The sequence below is a fragment of the Mesitornis unicolor genome, unplaced genomic scaffold (genome assembly GCF_000695765.1).
Source record: "Mesitornis unicolor isolate BGI_N332 unplaced genomic scaffold, ASM69576v1 scaffold20679, whole genome shotgun sequence".
NCBI lineage: Eukaryota > Metazoa > Chordata > Aves > Mesitornithiformes > Mesitornithidae > Mesitornis > Mesitornis unicolor.
This window is the reverse complement of record NW_010208249.1, coordinates 14484-25395: the sequence shown is the minus strand read 5'-3', so window position 1 is coordinate 25395 and position 10912 is coordinate 14484. Positions and strand designations below refer to the sequence as shown.

The following is a 10912-nucleotide window of genomic DNA, read 5'->3' as shown; positions in this document are numbered from 1 at the left end:
ACTCTTTCCAAGTGAGTACCTGTTAACTAACACATATCAAACCCAGATGCCCCAAAAGCCCTTCACTTTTTGAGAAAGCAGTTCCCTGCAGAGAGTATACAAGGTAATAAACTTCCTGGCTAACAGATGGGCATCAATAAACCCTTCAGCAACCAACATAACAGATCAGTTCAATGTCAGGGACAACCATGGCACAAGGGCCTAAGGAAGAAAACAAACCCCATCATCCAAATACATGGTTTAGTTATTTTAACATGGTAAGAATAAGTAACTTAAATCAAATGACTGATGTATGCAAACAGTTTTAAAAACAGAGCTCCAGAGAGTCACAATTAAGAGTGTCAGTCAAAGCTAACAAGGACCTTACTTCAAAGTAAAAGGAGCTAATTAGGCACTGTTGATTGTTAGTATTCAGTAACATTGCTGTATACAAAGGAAGCAGCTGAGAAACGCAAGGCTTGTGGCAACACAGGTACTACTACCAAACCTCAGACTGGGGACAGTTTGCAGTAGCATCACTCACCACCACCGACTGGGGGACATTGCCAGCAGCTGTACAGGGTCTGGAAATCAAGTGCAACACCCTGCTATTGCTAAAAATGTCATTGTTTTCTAAAGGACTTAGATTTTTTTTTTAAGGGCTTTAAAGCTTTTATATGACACTATGATTGCCTTTAGAGGTTCCGCTGTTTGCTTGTTTTTTAAATATAACCTTTAGTTCAAATTTTTAGAACAAACCCACAGCCATTCTAATGACAAAGGAGAATAATCTCCAACTAAAATAGTACCACAAAGCAATAATGAAAAGGCTAAACAATTTTCTCATTAAAAATCACTACTTAAGTTACATAGTAGCAGATATGAGATCTTGAATTTTGTGTTCAGTTCAGCTACAAACCAGCAAATTTGCTCCTCAGAGCACTTTTCTTACTACTAACAAACAAAAATTTCTTTTGCTCTCCATTCATATTTAAATATGACAAAATTAAGACCAGAGGTTTAGTCCAGTACTGTATTTCTGACAGAAATCAATAACATACAGTCTAGAAAATGATTAAGCACCCCTCAGTTAAACAATTTTTAAGCAGCATTTCTTCATAAGCCCGAACAAGGACTGCTATTTGCATTGCAGTCAATTATAAAAAATTATACACTATTCTACCTACCCTAACCAATACCCTTCTTGCAAATAGAGGAAATGCTTGCACAAGAAATATCAAGACCAGCAGTATTCAATATACCTTCTCTCCCTTGTGAGATTTTACTAGGTGGCAAATATGTGGAGTTAATGCTTTAACAGATACCTCCCGCCTTCCCTGTACATTGTACAATGGATAAGAGCCATTACAGACATCAGCTACAGCACTGAATTTCCGAGTCCCAAATACAGCAGTTCATGCTTTAATTCCAAAGGCTTTTTATTTTGTTACAGTCAAGTAAAGGTAATACTTTAGATCTATGTAGGAAGTACAGTTTGAAAATTAAAAAAAAAAATAACAAAACAAAAAAACCCATAATTGAAAGCACTCAAATAAAGCAATAATTTGACTTTATCTTTCAGTAGATACATTGTTAATCCATATTATTTCACAGAATCACAGAATGTTAGGAGTTGGAAGGGACCTCGAAAGATCATCTAGTCCAACACCCCTGCCAGAGCAGGATCACCTAGACTAGGTCACACAGGATACCCCTTACTCTGTTCTTCCTGAATGAAAAATACAAACTACAAAACATAACAAATTAATGACAAACGTAATCACATGTATTTTTCATTCTCTGGTAGTTCACAGAGAGATGAAACACCTGGTAGCAACAAGGAGTGATCCCTCCTGCTCTCCTATGAAATACCACATCTATCTGAGTGTGGAAGAAGCGGCTGCCAAAACAGACGACTGTCTGAATGCAGAAAGAGTGGATGGGGTCCCCGTCACCTCATCCTCCCTTGTGCGAGGTTTTGAATTGAGGGGCTGCCCAATGTCCCCTTGGTGACACTAGTCCTGCTTTGCCTTGAAGCCATCTTAGGTGGCAATTAATGAGAAGGCTTGGGAAAGGAACAGCTAAATTGTGAAATATATTTTAAAAAAAAAGAAAAAAGAAAAGAAAAGAAAAAAAAAGTACTTGTGGGGAAGGACGATGCATCTTTCAGGGTCTCCCTCCAACATTTGCTAAGTCTCAACTATAGGGTCTAATGCAGCAACAGTCTTTGCAGAGGCACATGAATTCAAATCCTAGTCTCCTTGTGAGCAGATGTTACTTACTGCTTGTTACAAATGATTGTAATTTAGGCTCAAAGAACAAGCAAGCTAATTGCTGCTGCTGCCCGGTCCTGCCATCTAAAGCAGGATGTTTGGTTGTCAAGAGGATGAGATGTGCCTAAGCAAGAGCTTTCTAACTTTAGCAGACTTTGTGTCTTTCTGCAGTGAAAGCATGAAGGAGTATGGGGTCAGGAATTCCATGACCAAAGCAGAGAGAATAAAATAGACCAAAGTCTTGATGTACCTTTTAATACAGAAGAAAATAATACCTGCATTTCAACTTGCTCACAGGGGCAACAGTGATGACCAGTTCTGCCCTAATTTTCTATTTTTTAAAGATCAAAAGAATTTTACTGCTCAGAGAAGCAGATCCCAGATAGCACATCTGTGCCTGTGCCTCCCCAGACAGCCTGGCAATGCCTTGCAGTTTGCCCCACTGAACTTCAATATATTGAGAAATGAAATCACAGAACCATTCTTTTTCCTCAAGTCTTGATTAAATCAGTGACAAGTGTTAATGCAAGTGTGCAAAGATTTCAAGTGACAACTCTCCTTTAAGCAAGCCCTGCACCATTGAAGTCAAAGACCACTACCACATAGATCAAAGCGCAGCTCCAACACTTCATTGGTATAAATTGGCATCATTTTATCGCCCATCATGCTGGAGCAACCGCTTGTGGAATTAGTTCACTCTCAGAACACCATTTTGATACAAACTCACTGAGTGCAGGATGTCTGATACAGTAAAATCTCTTAAATTCAAAACTTTATTTCCTGAAACATTATTGTTAAGATACAAAGCATAAACATGTACTTTAAGAAAAAGGTAATGGGCTGTCCTACAGCATCCAAAAGCATATGAAATTTTCTGTTATGCACTATACATTTTCCAGCTTCTCAACAATCACACATCCAGTAGCTTCCCAGGTAAGAGTATATACTTTAAATTTTCAACTGGTAATTATGAAAATATCTATGAATGCATGCATGCTGATGCTGATGGAAGAATGTGATAGCTAGATGCTTATTCAAATGGTTATTTTACTAGGTTAAGCCAGCTGCAAAGATTCCCGTTTACCACAAAACAGCAAATACTCTTGTACATATTTAGGTACATTCTGTATGTGTTCACAGGTACCTTTAAAATTATATGTAGATTAAAAAGGCAAGATAAATATTTGATTTCCATTGTTATTGTGGTGCACAGGCACGCACAACTCGAATACTGATTTTTCTCCACAGAAATTCTGAAGTAAACACAAATTGCATTTCATTGCAAATCAAAGCTAGTAACATTAGGTGACATACATACTCCAACTTTAGACTTGATATAGTTGTATACCATAAAAAAAACACTATAGCATACTTGCCTGAACAAAGCTTTGAGGCTTTCAGGTAGTTCTGTCTGGCCCCCATAACCTGGGTTCACGGTAATAAATATCCCAACTGATGACTTCAATGTAATGTTTTCATCAAGAAATAAAAATCTGTTACAAGAAAGATAACACAAAAATTCTACAGGTGGATTAGATCTAAACAACTGCATCATATAAAACCAGCCATCATGGGTGGGGTGACAAAGGCGCATCTGGGTCTGGATCCAGTATTGCACAATGCACAAATGCCTAGGAAAGTTTATTAGAGCTGAGCAAACGGAGGCATTTCTCTGGCAGGCACTAGCTTTTAGTAATCTGTGGCTCCTTTGGCCAGCACTGACCTGGGAAGAAGACTGGACTGTTAGAGCAACAAAGAGTGCATATGGATGAAGCATGCCTATAGGAGGAATTAATTTTTAAAGTGCATAAAATAAATAAGAGTGATAAGGATATGGTGGGTTTGAACAGGTCAGGAGGTAACATCACAAAGGAAGCAGAGGAAGGAGAACATGGTATAGTGGAAAAACAAGGTCTGTCTCAAAAACACTAGGAAACACTGGGAAATCTGAGGCTTCTTTCTTGTAAGGTTGAACCCCACCAAACCTCTCGCCCATATGATGCAATGATTCCACATGGTGTAACTTGAACAGGACCAGAGTTTCAATAGCAGAGCTTTAATTTGATTCCTGTAGGGTCAGGAGTTTACTCACATTTATTGCTACAATTTCAAGAGAAAATGATTTGAAGGTAGTATATTACACAGGTGGTTTAATGTTACCATCCACTCCCTCAATGCATTCACAAAAGGTTTCAGAGGAACTCTGGAGGAAGATTTTGCTGATTCAGTATTTATAGACTGCAAAGGACAATGAAGAAACATTGTGTAGAGAGAGACAGCAAAAGTTAATCACAAAGTCCAAGTCATGTACACCATGTTGCTGCATACCTGGAAGCATGAAACTCAGCATTGATCGAGGTGGCAAGCACTGGGCGAGGTGGCAACTATCACCAGAAATCGTTATCTGGATGCCTGGAGGAGTGTGAGACGAAGTGGAGGACTCATGGTCCCAGTCCCCCATTTCTTTCTGCCCCAAATAAAAGAGGCCATTACCTCTACCCATGCAGGTGTGAATTAACAGACTTTGTGACATTAACAAAAGTGATAAGATTGTCTATAGTCATCCCCACCCGCATGTATGCCCTGGTGATGTAATGTGAAAGTTCAAGTATAAATATCACCCCAATTTCAACCCAAGAATGGGGACAGGATGAACTCAGAACCATATCGACGACTGGATGGATTGACAAATTCGCTCCCTCTCCATCCCCGCCTCTCAGGTCACCTTGTGGGTAAGATTATTTACCTCACCTAATGCTGACTGATACATTTCTCCTCAGGTGCATACTCCCTGAGTGTATTCTATATTTTCCTCCTCCTCACATGCATACTCCCTGAGTGTATTTTATATTTCTCCTCAAGCGCATTTCTAGGCTTTCCTGAGTGTATTGGTTTTGCTCCACTGTATTTCTGTTCGACGGGCTTGTTCATTTGCCAAGTGGCCGGGCTTACTGCGGGCAAGTTGTTGTTGTCGTCGTTAGTGTTTGTGTTTCATAGTGGATTGTTGCTATTATATTAGTTGTACAACCTTTAGCGTACCTGTAGCTTTTCAATTTATCACCAGCGATCCAAAAGAACCTGCTGCTGTAAATAAACGATTACTATTTGTTCCCTGGCTTGCATCTGTCGCATATTCGGTGCTGGCCTCACAAGACCAGTTTTATTTTCCCCGTTTTTCCCAACACACTGCTAAAATACTCCTTTTTCTTATTCCTAATTGCATCATGGATAATCTTTACTTGTACTGCTACCACTGACAGAACTTCTACTGAGATGTGATTGAATTCAAAGCAGCCCCAAGCTCCCGTCTGGACCAAACCTTTATGGATATTCCCTACAGACTAAAATCAAAAGTGAAACATTTAAGATGCTTTTTCCTGAAAGCAATGATTTCCAATGTACTTAATATGAAAAAAAAAACCCTAAACAACAATTTCCATATTGTTTAGCAGAACATCTTACCTTGTAATCCATCTGCTCGGAGCAGTTGAAGACACACCATCATACCAAGTCCACAGCCTAGATCTTTGATAGTCTCTGTTTTACCCATGTCAGCTGGTCCTGCAGGACCACCACTCATGGTTAGGTAGAGAGGCTGGGTTAGAGTAATGTAACACCTGAACATAACAAAAGTGATTGTTAGCATTGCCAGGAATATCATCAACATTGGGAGATTTTTTCCAAACCTTACATTTCATAGGAGATTTATTCCGAGTCCACTTTCTAATTATAATTTAATATTTCACATTCATGTAAAATCATGATGTGCCACTACTTGGAAAATGTTTATTTTAGATCTGAAAACCAATCACATCAACATTTTTTAGCAAGAAGCAGTATCCTATCAGTGGTCACAAAGGACAAGAAGGCTTTAGTTGTCGCTTTGCCTGTTTCAGAGACTTGGTCCCCAGAATTGTACCCCTCAGCTGAGGGTAATAAGCACTAAGCCAGCCAGGATTGCTGGGTGCATCATTCTGGATCACTGATTTTGACAAGACATTCCATCCTAGAGCCAAGACATTTCAGGAAAAAAGCTTCATTGTATGGGGTATGAAAAAAAGTACTGGTTTGGAATTTTACATATGAAAAAGCATACTCTTTTGCTGAAAACTCCTAATTAACCTTGGTATAGATCCACTCATGTTATTCTTCAGACTAGACACCAAATATATACATTAAGCTATGCAAGAAATATTTCAGTTATTTTTAAAATAATGGGCATTAAGATCATACCATTACTTAAGTATGCTCACTAACCTGCACACACATGCTCAAAGATACTGTGTCATAATAACTTTATAAAATACACGTGAGGTATGAAAAAACACTGAACTTCTAAGAAACATTTAACTTTTTATTCACTGAAACAGATAAAGCAGACACTGTTATCAGTAGCAGCTATTACCTGTCAGTCAAAGGTGTAATAATCAGCCAAGGAGTATTTCCCAAGTACTCATAAAAGTACTGAAACTGAGCATTGCAAATGTTGGCAAAACAGTGTTGCTGGCCATCATCCCATCTACAGCATAGCTGAAACAGCCAAGCAAAAGCTTGGGAACTGGTGACCTAAAAAGCCATTGCAGAGCCATTATACCAGGTAGGAGCTACTTAGATGAAAGAAGTAAGATCCATCACAAAGCTACAGCTGTCATCAGTAAGTCTCACGCCTCATTCCTAGCCACTTATGAATAATAACTACTAAAACCAATTATAAAGGATTAGACGCACCTTGAGGCATTTGTGCTTTTATACAGATGCAAGTGTAATGTAAAGTCTTTTTACTAGAGCTATTACAGCAGAACACATTGCCACTTATTAAACCAAGACCTCTCCTTACAAAAAGTGCAGTCTTTGCATGGGAGCAGACATTACTTTGACCAGAATGAGTTTAATTTTATTCCTCAAGCCTTGTTTCTTCTTGTCTCAATGCTGTCTTAGAAAGCCATTTTATTTCTGAGGCTCAGGAAGCCAGAAGAATAATAAGAATTTTTGCATATTTAAATTTCCATCCAGTGAAATGTTTTGTACATTGAAACCACCAATATGTGCCAGCCACCTTAGTTTTACCTGGACTAAGTTATACATCGAGCAAGCACTGTGGTTTAAATAAACACTCAAAACTGTAATTGTATGCACTTAAAGAGTCACCACAGGCAAGGAGTGCCTTTCTCTAGAGATGTACATGTATGCCTCTCAAAGGAGAGCAGAACACATTGAACAACTAAAAATGGAATAATTAAAAGCAGAATAACTAAAGACATTTGGAAAAACTGCACAGATTTCCCAAGGATTGTCTGCACTCAGTTTTGTGATCTGAAATTTAAAGGAAATACCTTGCTGCTCATAGAAAGCATACTAAAAGTTTGAAGGGTTCCCAGAAGTAGACTAAAAGCTGACACCTGACTTTTTTTTCAGGTAACTTTAAAATTCAGAATGCAGTAGCCCATAAAAATACAGGCATGGCACACAGCTCTGGAGCAGGCTGTCTTGATGATTATACGTACTACACCTTCACCATCCTCATGCCTACATGCAGATCCGGACTCAAATTTGGCTTAAGTACTATGAATTCCTCTCAAAACCACTAAAACTGTGCATGTGAAACATAGCCAATCCAAATACATACCTTCTGAGCTAGAACATCTTCTTACTACAACATCTCTAGCATGATCATCTATGGTGCAAATGGTCATGGTTTTCTGTCAACCAAGGAAAGTTCTCCAAGCAGCACATAAGAGCATTTAGCTGAGTGACCTGAAAAGATTTATGTTACCCTCCAAGGCCAGATGGAACCCAATACCATCTGCCATTAGAGCTACTAGAAATAAGTTCTGACTACATCATCAATTAAATGACCACAAAAGCTAGCTTGTATGTAGAAATTTACTGACATTAAACTTCAGCTGCCAGAATAAATCCTGGTTTGTATTGACATTCAAACCACCTCCAAACCAATGACAATCCTGATGAGCACAAACACTGAAGATGATCAAGGAGGCAGGGTATGAAGAATAGATGGAGGAGAAGATTTGCACGAAATTGAACTGTAAACTTTGTGGTTACCATCTTCATAGAGGTATGCATAATACTCTGTAAAATTTGTTGTACTAGTTGCTTGAGAACATTTACTGCCAAACAGTTTGAAAATACACCTTAGGAAAGATCATGACTTACATTTTAAACAGACAATGCAACAAAGGGAACATCACAAAATATGACATGAATGATTATACAGAGTTATATAGTAGAAAGCCCCAATGGAATTTTTCAGGTTTCCTATTAATAGGAAAGAAAAAACATACACAGCTACTGCACGTAATTCTAAGGAGGCAAATGTAACTTTATTAGAAAGATGAAACTTATTGGGCAGCCAGTGCAAGACAGAATGGTGTTTGCATACATTTGAAAACTCTGGCCTAAAAACATGCAGTGAATTAGTGAGACCTCAACTATTATGCTGTCTGTATTACTTTTATATAATATACAAAAATATCTGGTGGTGATGCTTTTACCGAGACAGAGTTAAAGACCCAGAAGGTAAAATTCCATGCAAACAAGTTATTTGAGAATCACAGTCTATGTCTTGACAGATTTTGAAAATGCTTACCAAAAAATCCCAAAAGGTAATTTCACCGGAGTCCCAATTACTTTCTGTATTGTAACATAAAGGAAATATCAATAGCAACATTTTGAATGAAATAATCTAGCTTCTTGAAACATTTCTGCTATCTTCCTTTAAATACACCCAAAATTCCACTCCTTTATGGCAGTGAGCTGCCATCTGCAGAGATGTCCAGATGATCTTTCCTAGTCTATTCATTTTACATCAAAACCACTCCAAAGTCCCCACCACAGGTTACATCCAGTCAAGAAGCAACAGCATGAGGCATTGCTCTGCTTGCAAAGTGGTCGCAGTAATCTAACCTGACCAGATCACATAGAGGTTCATCATGGATCAATCTCTGCCTTTTACAGAAGCCCTCCGAGATTGTTTAAAATAATAGTAACTTCAAAAAGCAACATTAAAAAAACACGTCCATAAGATGGATATCCTGGGAACATATGCTACAGTTTGCCACAGATGTAGCAGTTAGAATTGACTAAAAAAACTGCCCTCCAAAAAAACCCCAAACCAGCCCAACAAAACCAACCCATGCTACTTATTTTATTGTATTTAATAGCCATGAACTGGACTGAAATTCGGCTACCTCTTTATTTGATCTTTTTTATACATCTGTCATCCCGTAGCCAAAAGTTCTGTATTTTAAACTGTACACTGTGTGAAAGTATTACTTTTGTTCAAAGTGTGCTACCTAATAGCTTCAGGTAGTGTCTATTAGCTCTTGTAATATGTCAAACAGTGAACAAAGATTAATCTTTATCCACATTCTCTATTAGAGGTGTCCAAAATTATCCCTGTATCAGAATACCACTTACCCTTTAAAGTATCTTTCCTATTTCTCTTTAGCAGATTTTCTATTTTTCTAGGTTGGAAAAACTACTTGAAGATTTCACAAAGAGTAAGAATAGTCAGACCAGGACAAAAACATTCAAGAGAAACTGTAGATAAACAAGGGTGGAGCAAAAATCAAATGGAAAAGAAGGTACCCTTCTGAAGTGGGACTAAAACTAACAATATTTGAAGTAAACTGTTTGGACACAAACAAAGCCAACAGCTTTGGCTTCTTTACACAAATATATAGGTTTAATATTTGTGTGTGTATTAGGTGTGTACTCTATTCTTGGCACATTGTCGTGGTTGAAGTTTGTAGTATCTTTTCTTTTATCTTTCATCTCAGTTCAGAATAATCACTTGAAAAACCCAGTAATTTAGATGTGATAACAATGTCCATGAGACAACAGAAATGGAAGAAAAAGAGGTATTTCTTTTTTCAGTAGATACTAATAGCAGTTTATTCACTACAGGATTAAAATTATTAAATATGACACATTTCTTTTTATGAGGCCATTTTCACACTGTACTTATTTCCACTGAGTTACACAAAAATAAGATATCCATACCTGCTTCTTGGGGCAATCCTTCAGGGCTGATGCCAGCCTCTTCCAGCCTACCAAATGCCGTTTCTACATCTGAAACTCACCATATTTGTGAACCAGTAAGTGTAACCTGGGCTGAGTAGTCAAAAAACCCGCTGTTTTCTCCGCTTCTTTCCATAGGCCAGTATCATCTCCATGATGCGAAGGTGCACTGTTTTGTGGACAGTTTCCTCAAAGTGTTACAACCATGACTCTAGCTTTTGAAGAAAAAGCCCCAGAACATACATAAGTTTATGCATGTAACATGAATAGTATTTTATAGTAACAATCCTCTCATTTTTTTTTAATATCAGCATTATTAACACATTTGAACCAAGAGTGGGTTTTTTTCTTCTGTTTTCTCTCTCCTACTGCCTCTCCAGTAGGATTAAACTCCCAGAAGCTCTTCCCAGTTACTGAGATACCAGACAGTTTTGTTTTACCATTTGACTTGAAAACACAGGCATACTGTCTTGGAGCTCCAGATATGAAAGTCTTAGGCTTTTCTGTTCACTGACACAGTAAACACCTACAATACAGTCTTTCCTATGTCTCTACGCACTCAAATGTAGCTGTATCTTGGAGAAACTATCTCCAAGAGGAAAGCCACATGTATTTGCCCA

General features: G+C 38.1%; 1 pseudogene; it reads right to left on the bottom strand.

Moving 5' to 3' along the window:
* The window catches only part of LOC104546927, a 54456-nt pseudogene that overhangs the window by 29413 nt on the left and 14131 nt on the right, over window positions 1–10912 (bottom strand).